The sequence below is a fragment of the Hemitrygon akajei genome, chromosome 2 (genome assembly GCF_048418815.1).
Source record: "Hemitrygon akajei chromosome 2, sHemAka1.3, whole genome shotgun sequence".
Classification (NCBI taxonomy): domain Eukaryota; kingdom Metazoa; phylum Chordata; class Chondrichthyes; order Myliobatiformes; family Dasyatidae; genus Hemitrygon; species Hemitrygon akajei.
In genome coordinates, this window is record NC_133125.1 from 95,577,305 (window position 1) to 95,591,759 (window position 14,455).

The following is a 14,455-nucleotide window of genomic DNA, read 5'->3' on the forward strand; positions in this document are numbered from 1 at the left end:
GCATTTATACAGTGCCTTTCACAGCTACTGAATGTCCATGAGAAAAAAGTCACAGGAAACTGTCAGTTCACCCACTGGCATACCCACGATTTAATCTGTTTTCTGACTTTCCTCAACTTCTGTACTCACAGTACTGTGTAAAAGGCTTAGGGACACTAAGACTTCTGCACAATACTGTAGAATGATTCAATGGAATAATTTTGCGCTTTGGTAGAAAGTTGGAAGGATCTACTACTGATCATTTTTTGGAAGCTGTGAAGAGATGCCTGTTTTGTTCAAATGACAAGATTTACTAGCACTTGTTCAGCCATTTAGCTGTCCAAGATATATATTCATCTGGTTAGCATGCACATTTGGATAAGAGGTGACATGGCTAGCCTTCTACTTATAGACCATATTCCAATAAAGCATATTGGGATAATCATTAGGGATTCTGCCTAATGCAACAGAAAGCCACTGCTTCACAGCTATTGACACCAGTGTTCTTTATGTGCAATAAACCAGTTACTCAAAGCCAACCCTGCCACATCTGCAACAGGACGCAGAGACCCATATAAAGTCATCCTAGGAGGCTTTGCATTTCATTACCAGAATCAGAGGCACAATCTTGAATCTGCTAGTTGACAAATATACAATTATTCAAAATTTATGAGTAGATGCTAGATGGATTAGTTTTGCAAGGATGAGCCACTTGAGTTAGTGGGGATCTTTTGACACTTGGGTGGCAGCACTGAAAACTCTGTCAGAATACTGTAAAAAAAAATTAAAAGTCTGAGCATAGCTAAGAAGCTTCCACAAATAACAAATGACACAGTCAATTATCTTTCTTTTTGAGGGAATTATATTCTTGGTAGGTAGCTTCCATGAAATCAGCAAGTCTCACATCTACTCCAGTGTTTTGGCATCTGGGATGACTAAGGAAGCCAACGTGGAAGACACAGACTCTTCCACAGGTGGAGCAGGAGATACCTGATGGGGCAAGAGGTAGAATTGTTTATGAGGTGAGGTATTCTTTCTGCCATTAGTCAGGGCCTTTGTGTCATCCTGGCATATTGCCTTAAGGTTCAGAGCACCAATTTCAAACACTTTCTCCACTTTGAATGGAAGGAAATGTTTCATTGCCACATGCACCAAGATACAACTCAATTATATCATTGAGGTAGAACAATATAAAAGAGAAATTTAGGTGTCAATGGATATGTTCCATTTCTGGAAATTAGTTTACATCTTTGTATCCTTTAAACTGTCTACATTGTATTATCTTCCTGTGATGCAACTTCCTGTGTCTGCTTTGAGAGTCTGGCATTGGGCATGTATACCATATGTATCACAGCATAACAGCGCAAGACCACAAGACCATAACACCAAAAGATATACCTGTAGGAACAGAACTGGGCCTTTTGGCATATCAAGTCTGCTCTGCTATTTCATCATAGGGTGCAGTCTTTCACTAATTCTATTGTGTTTCGTGTATTTACTGTGATTGCCCACAAGAAAGTAAATCTCAGTGTTGTATATGGTGACATATATGTACCTTGAAAATAAATTTACATTGAACTTTGAATGTTGGACTTTGAAAAATGGCAAGGTGATCTATAATGATTGAGAAGTTTCAAATGATACAAGATGATTATGATGTCGGAAAAGAATTAGGCTACTTGGCTCATTGAGTCAGCTCCGCCATTTCATCATGGCTGATCCATTTTCCCTCTGCTCCAATCTACTGCTTTCTCCCCGTATCCCTTCATGCTCTGACTTACCATGAGTCTATCAACCTCTGCCTTAAATATACCTAATTATTTGGTCTCCCCGCCACCTGTGGAAATGAATTCCACAGATTCACCACATGCTGGCAGAAGGAATTCCTCCTCAACTTCATTCTAAAAGGACACCCCTCTATTCTGAGACTGGTTCTCTGATCTTAGACTCCCCCACCATAGAAAACATTCTCTCCACATCTATTCTATCAAGCCCTTTCAACATTTGAGAGGTTTCAATTAAGTCACCACTCATTCTTCCGAATTCCAGTGAGTACAGGCCCAGAGATATCAAATGCAGTTCATGTGTCAAGCCTTTCATGAATAATTTTTGTGACCCTCCTTTGAACCATTTCCAAAGTCAACTGACAGTGACTAAACCCTCTCTGTGTTGTTGGCCTGAGAGACAATGCTGACTTGTTTCACTTCTTCCTCCAGTGAATTTGAAAGATTTTGTTGAGATAGTGTTGGCGGTATTTTTCTACTTTCTCGTTGTTCAGGTCTCAGAAGCACGTAAGAGAGCATGACTGCCTGGAAGACTGTCATAAGGTGGGCGTTGAGAGCAGACCCAAATGCAAGACACAGATACTGAAGTACTAGGAACAGGACTAGGAGTGTCAAGAAAGCAAGGGAAGTGGGGAAGAAACAGCACTGGACAAGACACAGGCCCTGGACAAGACTAGGATAATGGGACCTGGGCTAGGACTAGACTAGGAAAGTGGGACCTGGATGAGGAACTTGGAACCTGGACATGGACTCTGAGCCAGAGACTGGACAGGGACCCAAAACCTGGGTCTTGACTCGGGCTCGGACTCCGACTCCAGATCTAGGCGAGGACAAGACATGGCAAAGCAACAGGACTGGACGTGGGGGCAGGACACAGGACTCCTGGGCTGGATGAGGACATGAAGCTTAGGCTTGGTCCTGGGAGACAGGAACGCAGAACACAGAGCCTTGGTCCTGGGAGACAGGAACACAGCAACATGGAACACAGAGCCAGGACCCCCTCCTTAGGAGCAGGACTTGGGGCCAGGGCTCTACACAAAGTCAGAACCCCTCCTAGGGAGCAGGACACAAGGCTAGGACTCGTACACAGAACACAGAGACAGTTCCCAACACAAGGCAGCAGCAAACAGCCAGACCTACCTAACAAAGGCACAGACACAGAGACAGTTCCAAACAACAACAGACAGATCCTTATCTAGACACAGCAAGGCTCCAGTCTTGCTCCAGCTGTAGAACTTGACAGCAATTCAGGCAAAGGCTTCAGGCGGGAAGGTGAAGGAAAGAGAACAGTCCAGCCTCAGGGTAACAGAAAAGACAAGCCTGGCTTACCCAACAGAGGCCAGGACAGATCCAACCACAGGGTGCCAGCCTGACTTATCCCACAGATGCAAGGACAGAATACTGACAAGACAAATCAGCACCTACACTCAAACCCAGGGCCATTTATATTCCCAGCCTCAAGACCAGCATCAAGTGCCTATGATTAAGCCCAACTGAAACAAGGGACAGCCGGAAGACCCGGAGTCCGGAGTACATGGACTGGACCATGAACCCGAACGTGGAGTTCACGGACCGGACCGTGACAAAGACAATGGATGTTGTGCTGGTTTGAGCTCTTTTTCAGTCAACTAAAAGTTGTGCCAGTGCACTAAAGGCAATGGTAATTTTTGTCATCTATGTCTGCTTTCATAGAAAGATGGCTCATGAAAGATAGGAAGTCTTCTATATTTTCCAATATCTCTCTGCAAACATTTATTTTCTGAGAGCAGAGTTGGAGACCTTAGGTTCATCGATGTGCATGCTTAACATGTGTTAGCATGTGTTACAGTGAACTATTTGCAAAATCTTAGAGCTTGCATCTGAGTATGCACAGACACAAGCATCATCTGCATACTGCAGTTCAGAAACCAAGGTTTAGGTTTACTGAAGGAAGTATATAATTAAGATGACATATACCTCTCATCTATTTTTATAAAGACTTCAGGATACATTCTCAGTGTCTCATCAGAACAACATTACCCTTGACTGGAACAGTTCTTCCAAAGTGCACATGTGTCTGTTCTGGTTACCTGCTTAATTCAGCAGTCTGCCTTCAATCCAAAATCGTTTCTGATCATGACAAGAATGGCCAAAATAAATTAAGGTCAAATGAGAAATAGAGATTAAAATGAGATTTTAGTCCTCAGAGGACCACAATACAGCAAAACATTCTACCCTTTTAACAATAAATTTATGACAACCATGCCTAAGATTGTGGATGAGAAGAAAAGAGCTTAAGTAGAGATGGTATGAGAATGCTTTCCAATCAATGTGCATGTGACAGAGTTTATTTTATAGGGTTGGTATTCATTGAGCCAAGTCCGTTCAAGAAAAGTTGGACTTCTTATCATGATTGTTAATTTATGTTTAATTGCTTATTATAATGAAAACCTGTGATAGAGAGAAAAAAATCTTAATGCCAATAGATTCATGACCAGAGCCTTGAATTATAAAACATACTCTTGAAACACTTGTCTATAAACTGAGAGTTTAATCTTATTAAAGGCTTATATCTAGTTGTATAGCAACAATACAGAATGTTACTCCTGCATCACCATGGGAGCCCTACTCATATGGGCTGGTAAATTACCTGCCTCATACTAATTTGTATATGACTAGATTGCCTATTGAATATCCCCCCAACGTGATAAAATAGATTCTTGAACTCACTATCAACCTCATTATGGCCTTGCCTCTTACTGTCTACCTCCACTGCACTTTTTCTGTAAACAGCACTTTATTCTGAATTGTGTTATTAATTTACCTTCTATGACTGCAATTGTAATGAATTGATCTGTATGGATGGCATGCAAAACAAGTTCAGTGCACCTCAGCTCATGCGGCAGTAATAAACCAACTTACCAATTTATCAGATTTGCAAATGCAAAATCTTTCCAGGCTGTCAATGGTTGATAAAAGAACATTGGCAGTAACAACTTTAGATCAAAAAGGAGTTCTACATTGCAGCATCTGTGTAGGTGTCATAGATTCTGCAAAGTTTACAGACGTGACAAAGTAGCTCCTTGGCAGTTTTCCAAATGTCATTGGTGCCATTCCAAGATTTTCATTGCCTTTATGCTCACATTCATAAATCAGACAAACTCCATCCACCTTCAGCTTGTTGTTTTGTCCATAACTACAATACATGTTTCTGCTTATTTGTGGTGTACACTTCCCACAACAGAGAACTTCCCAACATTGTCATTCCCACTTAAGATTCAGATTTCTTGAATCTACGTATGCTAAAATCAGAAAAACTGACAAGAGCTTGCTCTCTGTTTTCTGTAGTGTTTAATTTTATTCAGGGATTTAGAAAGGATAACAGAATAGTTTTGGGATAGACATGATAGAGAGTTATTTACATATTGTGTAATGGTGTATAAACAAACACAGATTCTCTCCATTCTCTATTTCTTCTCCATTCTAGACACATACTAAGCAGGCCCAATGGTTGTCACTAAAATTAACCCAGTGTGTCCTCTATAATTTCTCACTTCTCCATTAGTAAGCCAAATTAATATTTTAGAGGCTGTGACATCACAATGATGTTGAAAATGAAGTCATGAAAATCCAAATCAGGTGTATTATTACCCACATATGTCATGAAATGTGTTGTTTTGTGGGAGGAGTACAGTGCGAGATAAAAAATACTATAAACTACAATTGGAAATTCATGTAGCATAAATAGTGCATAAAGAGTGCAAAAATAGTGAGGAAGTGTTAAGACCACAAAACCATAAGATAAAGGAGCAGAATTAACCCATTTGGCTCATCAAGCTTGCTCCACCATTTCATCATGGTAGATCCAATTTTCCTCTCAGCCCAAATCTCCTGCCTTTCCCCCCCCCCCCCCCCCCGTATCCCTTGATGCTCTGACCAATCAAGAATCTATCAATATCTGCCTAAATATGTATAGACTTGGCCTCCACACCTGCCAGAGGCAATAAATTCCATAGATTCACCACGCTCTGGCTAAAGAAATTTCTGCTCATCTCCATCCTAAAAGGACACTCCAGTATTCTGAGGCTCTGTCTCCTGGTCTTAGACTATCCCACCAAAGAAAACATCTTTTTGACATCCACTATATCAAGTTCTTTCAGCATTCTGAAGGGTCTCAGTCCAAAACGTTGACTGTACCCTTTGCACCTCAGTTTTTTGTACTTTCTCTCCACTTAGAAAATATTCATACTTTACATTTCTTCTACCAAAGTGCATGACCATACACTTCCTGACACTGTATTCCACCTGCCATTTCTTTGCCCATTCTCCTAATCTAAGTCCTTCTGTAGCCTCTCTACCTCCTCAAAACTACCTGCTCCACAACCTGTCTTCATATCACATGCAAACTTTGCAACAAAGCCATCATCCAAATCATTAACATATAATGTAAGAAGAATTGGCCCCAACACAGACCCCTGTGGAACACTACTAGTCACCAGCAACCAACCAGTAAAGGCTCCCTTTATTCCCACTCTTTGCCTACTGCCAGACAGCTGCTGCTTTATCCATGCTAGAATCATCCCTATAATACATGGGCTTGTAACATTTTAAGCACCCTCATGTGTGACATCTTGTCAAAGGCCTTCTGAAAATCCAAACACGTAACATCAAAAGATTCTCCTTTGTTTATCCTGCTTGTTATTTCTTCAAAGAATTCCAACAGATTTGTCAGGCAACATTTTACCTTGAGGAAACCATGCTGATGATGGCCTATTTTATCAGGACCTTTCAAGTACCCTGAGACCTAATCCTTGATAATCAATTCCAACATCTTCCCAACCATTAAGCTCAGACTAACTGGCCTATAATTTCCTTTTTTCTGTCTCTCTACCGTAAAGTTCAAATTTCAAAGTAAATTTATTATCAAAGTACATGTATATTATCATATACACTATAACCATGAGATTAATTTTCTTGTGGTCATATTCAATAAGTTGATAGAATAATAGCCATAACAGAGTCAATAGAAGACTGCCCAACTCTGGCGTTCAACCTGAGTGCAGAAGACAATAAATAAAAAAAGCAAATACAAAAAAAAAGAAAGAATAGTAATAAATAAATATTAATGGTAAATAAGCAAAAAATATTGAGAACATGGGGTGAGGAGTCCTTGGAAGTGAGTCCATGTTGTGGGAACATTTCAATAATGGGGCAAGTGAAGTTGAGTGAAGTACCCTCTTTGGTTTAAGGGACATCAACTGTTTCTGAACCTGGTAGTGTGAATTCTGAGACTCTTGTATGTTCTTCCAGGTGACAGTAGTGAGAAGAGAGCATGGTGAGGATCCCTGATGATGGATGCTGCTTTCCTGTGACAGCATTTCATGTAGATGTGCCCAATGGTTGGGAGGGCCCCACCCATGATGGATTGGGACACACCCACCACCCTTTGTAGGATTCTCCATTCAAGGACACTGGTGACTCCACACCAGGCTGTGATACAGCCAGTCAACATACTCTCCACCACACATCCACAGAAGCGTGTCTACATTTTACATGTCTTGCCAAATCTCCAAAAACTCCTAATGAGGTAGTACTGCCATACGCTCTTCGTAACTGCACCCAACTGCTGTGCCCCGGCGGTCCTCAAAAATAATAACAATGACGAATTTAAAGTCACTGACCCTCTCCATCTCCAATCCTCTGATGAGGACTGGCTTATGGATCTCTGGTTTCCTTCCCATGAAGTCAATAATCAGCTCCCTGATCTTTCCCACACTGAGTTGGAGGTTGTTATGGCACACTCATCCAGATCTTCAATCTGTACCACATACACTGATTCCTCACTGCTCCCAGTTCCAGCCCACAACCATGGCCAATTTATGCACTGTTCAGAAATCTGATAGAGGAGGAGAAGAGGCTGTTCCTAAAAAGTTGAGTGTGTGTCATTCGGGTCCTGTGATTCCTCCATGATGGTAATAATGTAAAGAGGCATATGCTGAGTGGTAGGGGTCCTTAATGATAGATGCTGCATTTCTGAGGTGTTGTCTTTTGAAGATGTCTTTAATGGTGGGGAGGCTTGTGCCCATGATGGAGCTGGCTGCGGGGTTTTTTTCCCAGTCTTGGTCATTGGTGGTGCACCTGGTTAGAATGCTCTCTGTGGTACACCTGTAGAAGTGTGCTAGAGTCTTTGCTGACATTTCAAACCTCATCAAACCCCTTACGAAATATATCCATTGGAATGCTTTCTTGATAATTGCATTAATATGCTGGGCCCAGGATAGATCTTCAAGGATGCTGACCCACAGGAACTTGAAGCTACTCACCATTTCTACTGCTGGCCCCTCAATAAGGACTGGTGATTTCCTTTGACTGTCCCCTCTTGAAGTTCACAATGAATTCCTTGGTCTTACTGATGTTGAGTGCAAGATTGCTGTTGTGACTCAACTAAACCAGCTGATCCATCACTCCTGGATGCCTTCTCGTCACCATCTGGGATTTTGCCAACTGTGTCATTGGCAAATTTATAGATGGCTTTTATGCTGTGCCTAGCCACACAGTCATAGGGCACAGAAGTAGGTTCTTTGCCCCATCATGCCAATGACTATAAATGAACCACCTCTCCGTACCAACACAAGAGAATCTGCAGATGCTGGAAATCCAGAGTAACACATACAAATTGCTGAAGGAACTCGGCATGTCCAGCAGCTTCCATGGAAATGAATAAACAGTCGACACTTAGAGCCAAGACCCTTCTTCAGGACTGGAAAAGGAGGGGGAAGATGCCAGAATAAAAAGCTGGGGAGAGGGGAAGAAGGACTGGATAGAAGGTGATGGGTGAAGTCAGGTGGGTGGGAAAGGTAAAGAGCTTCAGAAGAAAGAATTTGATAAGAAAAGATAATCAACCATGGGAGAAAGGACCAAAGGAGGGAGTTATTAGCCAGGTACAAAGGAGAGTGAAGAGGCCAGAATCCCATTTACCAGTAGTCAGTCAATAGCCGTCTCTGCCTTGGCAATTCAAATGTCCTCCATATATTTAAATATCATGACAGTACTACCTTTGCTACCTTTTCCGGTGCATCAAACTGATTATTATTGGATAGTTGATTCAGATATCATACCTACTAATCACTGTCAAATTGTTATAGTGGGATATGTGTAAAGGGCAACTGGAATTACTGATAGAGATTCTGTGCATTGCCCAAATTACCTTCCTTTAATACTTTGGCCCAGAATTTGCAGTCAGTGTAGCAACACACTTCACAGTTTCATGCCATTTCCAATCTAATATTGTTGCATTGCGAAAATACTTTAGTTTATTTCAAGATGTGGTTAAAAAGTGTCACACAGCGCTGATGCCTTGAGGTATGCTAATAACGCATTGTGGTTGGTAATCAAACCTAACAATAATGCTAAAATCGTTGTAAAAGGAACTTCTCCAACACTTCTTTTTTGTTAAAGTAGCCTCATGGACATTACAATGCAACACAAGAGAACTTTGAACTTCCATCCCTGGGGCTGGAGATTTATCCTTTGTCACTTGATACTGCTGTCCATTATATTCATCCAGCAAATTCCATTTCATGGTTCGATATTCATCCACAGAAATACTGCTTGCTCATTATAAGGAACATTGGAAATTAGTTCTGATTGTTCCATGGTCAATCTTCGGGTTTTATTTTTATATGTATACAGGGTAAAAATTCCACATTCAGTACTTAACATTTGTTTAATTTATTATGCTGTTCAACTGTAAATAAATAAATATCATTTACTTAAGTCTGAAAATGCTGTGTAATGTCTACCAGTTCAAAAAGTCTTCTGGTAACCCTGAATGAGATTATGATCAATTCAATAAATGAAAGATTATATAGAAACTGAAATAGTTGAGAGGTTACAGCTATCTGTCCATTTTGGTGGAGAATAAAGAGCAATTGCACTTGGACAATGGCACCCCTCTGAGATATGATGTTGTTAAGAAAGAAGGGATGAGAAGGGAAATTTGGAAAAGTGTATAAAAGGGAAAAGAGTGAAATAGTTCTATTTTGTAGTCAATCTATTTCACCTCACATGCAGTTAATTTATCTTTCTGTTGCATTTTGTCAGTTGTGTCCTAATAATCTTACCTTTAGTTATTTGTTGTAAATTGAGTTCAAAGTTCAAAGTAAATGTATTATCAAAGTACATACATGCCACCACATACAACACAGAGATTCATTTTCTGGTGGGAAATCTCAGCAAATCCAAGAACCATAACAGAATCAATGAAATACTGTACCCATCAGGGCAGACAAAAAGAAAAAATACATGCAAAAGGCAATAAACTGGGCAAATATAAAAGAAAATAAACAAGCAAACAAATAAATAAATAAGCAATAAATATCGAGGTCATGAGATGAAGAGTCCTTGAAAGTGAATCCATAGATTGTGGCAACACACACAAAACACTGGAGATTGTGGGAAGAGTTCAGTGGTGGGGAAAGGGAAGTTGCGTGAAGTTACCCCCTCTGGTTCAGGAGCCTGATGTCTGAGGGTAATAAATCTTCCCGACCCTGGTGGTGTAGGTTCAGAGACTCCTGCACCTTCTATCTGATCAGTGAGAAGAGAGCATGATCTGGATGTGAGGGTCCCTGATGATGGATGCTGCTTTCTTGCAGAGGCGTACTGTGTAGATGTGCTCGGTGCCCATGATGACCTACTCCAGAGATACGTGGTGGACGAACCCAGACTTAATCACAGGGGTAATATTGGAAAAACATTACCATATTCCAGGGATGAGATAACAGAGATTGTCCTCATTCAAATGTGGGATTAAGATGTCCTATCACGGCTGAACTCAGTGGAATCAAGGGGATAACATTTCAATGACTTCGATCATTGGAACCATAACCATTCAAAGGAAGGAGATTGTGATTCCTGTTGGTTAGTTATGCCATTTCCAGGACTGCAGAAATTGCACAGAGCAATGTCCTGTATCTCACCGTCTTCAATCGTTATTATTCCTTCAACTGTAAGGTCAGAAGTGGAGATGTTTGATGATGTTTTCACATCCTGCTGTAAATGAAACAGTCCATGTCCACTTGCAGGAAGACCCAGACAGAATCGAGGCATGAGGCTGTCATGTAGCTAGAAACATCTGTAGAACAACAATGCAATGGACAACATCAAGAGAAAATCTGAACGTATGCTTTTGAAATTCAGTGGCATTACCATCGCTCAGACCTTTGTCATTAACATCCTAGAAAAGGATTGAATTTCTTTGTATTTCATTTTTCACTTGCTTCCTTTGCATAGTCAGAATGGCGGAAACTTTGGAATTTCTAGGTGCCATTCTTTCATTTCTTTCTTATTTCTTTCATTTTGTTTGTTCACTTTTTCTTTGCGCATATTTCTCAAAGATTCTTCAATGTCATGCAGGTGCCTCCATGTTTGATAGTGAAAGCAAGCACAGAAGGCATTGAGGTCATCTGGGAGTGAAGCCTTGTTGTCATCTATGTCACTTGGTTTCAGTTTGTATGAGGTAATAGCATTCAAACCCTGCCACAGCAGTCAAACATCCTTCAGTGATTCAAGTTTGGCCTGGAATTGCCACTTCATACGTGAGTTGGCTTTCCAGTGATTGTAACTGGACATCCTGTACTTTAAACACAAACAAGAGAAAATCTGCAGATGCTGGAAATCCAAGCAACACACACAAATGCTGATGTCCTGCTGAAGGGTCTCAGCCTGAAATGTCGACAGTACTTTTTTCCATAGGTGCTGCCTGGCCTGCTGAGATCCCCCAGCAGGTCATATGTGCATCTTGCAATTTACTTGGTCACCAGACCTGAATGCCACTGATCTGGCCCTCAGCAAATTGAAGGTCTAATTATTCATCCAGGACTTCTGGTTGGGGAAGACTCTGAATGATTTGTTGGGCCACACTCATTTATATCTGTTTTTATAAAGTCTGTGACAACTGTGATTTATTTGTTTAGATGCTAACATGAGTCCTTGATCATGGCCCAGTCCACCAACTCTAAGCAATCCTATAGGTGTTCCTCTGCCTCCTGTGAACATCTCTTTATATCAGTAACTTTACTCTTTAGCCCCTGCCTACATGCAGATAGGAGGAGGTCGGACAAGTGGTCTGATTTCCCAAGATGTGGTCTAGGCGTGGAACTGCAGTTATTCATAATCATAGTATAGCATCGGTGAAGTATGTGTTGGGACCCCTGGTGCTACAGGTGATATGCTGATGATATTGGACAGAAATTTCTTCAAACAAACCTAATTAAAGTCCCTGGCAATTATTTGAAAGGTATTGGGGCTGGTAGGCTGTTTCTTGTTGGCAGATGGCCACACACAGTATCTCGAGTGCCTGCTCAATGTCGACCTTTTGCAGTATTAGGTTTACTTAACCACGATTCATTTTGCATGATCTTGCTTGGTTTTCAACAATTCCATCAATTTCTTTTTTTATTATTACTGAGCTTTTCCAGGTTCAGCACTTCTCTCACTAAACTACATGTACGATTTCCCACTATATTTACTAGAGAGATCTCTGTCAATCTTTATTATTGATATAACTTGTAGCATGTGTTTATATTTCACAATATTGCCCCCATGTTTTGGTTGAGCCAATTACTGCCATTGACATAGTCACTTTTTATTCCTTCTTAGTTGTAGATTTTTTTAAAGCAGATGTCTGTTAGACTTCCCTTTTTATATGAAGAGAAAATAAATTTCCTTTAAGGAAGTTTATATATTTTCTTCCAACTTGCAAATTGCACGTAACTGCAAATACAGTCCTAGCAGAGGTCAACTATAAGGTCATCTGCCAAAGATCAAAACAGTGCCAGAAGATAAGATCCAAAAATCACCATAATCCTTGACCAAACGTATACTTCAGTTATGTATACTACAACATGCATTACGTACATTCACTAGATAGATAGAAAAATCTTTAAACCACCTTCTTAAGAGAAGTTAATAATGTGCTACAAGTGCTTCCCCTATGAGGGATGACCACATCCTAAAAAAGTAAATAAAACAAAGATTGGATTTGTTTCCTTTAAGATGAAACATAAAGTCAAAGCAACAAGAGCCAGGGAAGTGGTACAGTACAGGGACTCAAGTGATCCGAAGGTGGCTAGAGCAGGGATCCAAGTGAGAAATGGCAGGAAGTGGAGGGCAGAGGAAGCTGTTCAGGAAGCAGAGGAAAGGCTGCGTAACAGAAGGCTGCTGGGAGTGGTCACACAAGGCCGAGCTGGGCTAAGATCCTTTCCAACTCCCCAGATGAACAGGAAGGAAAGGTGCCAGTTCAGGAGGAGGTAGAGCAGCAGTGGAGGAGACGAGAACCTGCAAGGCGGTGGGAATGAAGCAACAGGGAGCTTGGACAAGATGGGAGAATGCGGTGGAGAGGAAAGTGAGCTGGGCTGAGCTTTGGAAAGCCGAGCCACACCGCATCCAATTTCTCATCCAGGCAGCGTATGATGTGCTTCCAAGCCCACCAAACCTGCACACATGGGGCAAAGCAGAGTCATCAGCATGTCCACTGTGTTCCAAGCGAGGAACCCTGGAGCACATCCTCAGCGGCTGCACAAGGGCACTTAGTGAGGGACGGTACCAATGGAGGCATGATCAGGTCCTGAAGACCATTGCTGAAGCCATCAGCACAGGAGTGGAGTGGGCGAAGCGGTCCTGACCCGCCAAGCAGGCCATTACCTTTGTCAGAGCTGAGGAGCAGCCAATACTCGCCAAAAGAACATCGGCAGGTATCCTGACCTCTGCAAGAGACTGGCAGCTGTTGGTGGACCTCGAAAGTCAGCTGAAGTTCCCCAACCATATCGCAGCCACCACCCTGTGACCAGACATTGTCCTTGTGTCTGAGTCTACGAAGCAGGTGGTGATGCTGGAGCTGTCAGTCCCACGTGAAGATTGCCTGGAAGAGGCCTTTGAAAGGAAGCTATCGAAGTACGCAGGACTGGTCAGCAACTGCGAGCAGGCTGGATGGAGAGGGAGGTATCTCCCAGTGGAAGTTGGTTGTAGGGGATTTGCAGCCCGTTCCTTAGCCAGAGCCTTCAGCAATTTGGGCATCAAGGGAGAGAGGAAGAGGAGAGCCATCCACAGTACCACCGATGTGGCAGAGAGGGCCTCAAGATGGCTGTGGCTCAAGAGAGGGGAGCCATGGAGTCATGTGTAGCCAGCCATCTGGACACAAGCTGGGGTCTGATCAGCCCTGGCTGGGTCATCTGGAGAAGGGTGTATGGTGTTGAAAGACCCGAAACACCCGATGATTCCAGGAACATCACTGATGATGCGTCCAAAAACATCAGTAGATGTATGCACACAGCTAGTCCACTCACATAGATATAAAGTCACCGAAAATGTTAATTTACAGGCCATCTTCACTAAAACTGATGATGTCATTATATTGTTATGCTGGCTAAGGAAGTGTGCTAGTTCAAATTACATTTCCTACATTTTAAAAAACCTTCAAATGAGTTTCCTTAGCTCCATTTGTTTGAGGACAAGACGTCACTATCATATGATGTTAAAGTATATGTGGAAATCATTAGCAATTTTATTGAATGCTCTGGAATAAATTTTCAATAAAAGATAGCAGCATATTAAGGGAACATGTGAGCAATAACCTCTACTGTTAATTCATATATAACAAAGTTAATCAAATATATGGTCTGGTTGGTAATTTGCACTGATTTTTTTTTTCACTA

At 41.6% G+C, this 14,455-nt stretch overlaps 1 protein-coding gene across 2 annotated transcripts in view; it reads left to right on the top strand.

Annotated features, from left to right (window-relative positions):
• Positions 1–14,455, top strand: part of LOC140714573 (rho GTPase-activating protein 15-like) — a 734,693-nt gene that overhangs the window by 51,490 nt on the left and 668,748 nt on the right. The gene's annotated exons all lie outside the window — the stretch shown is intronic.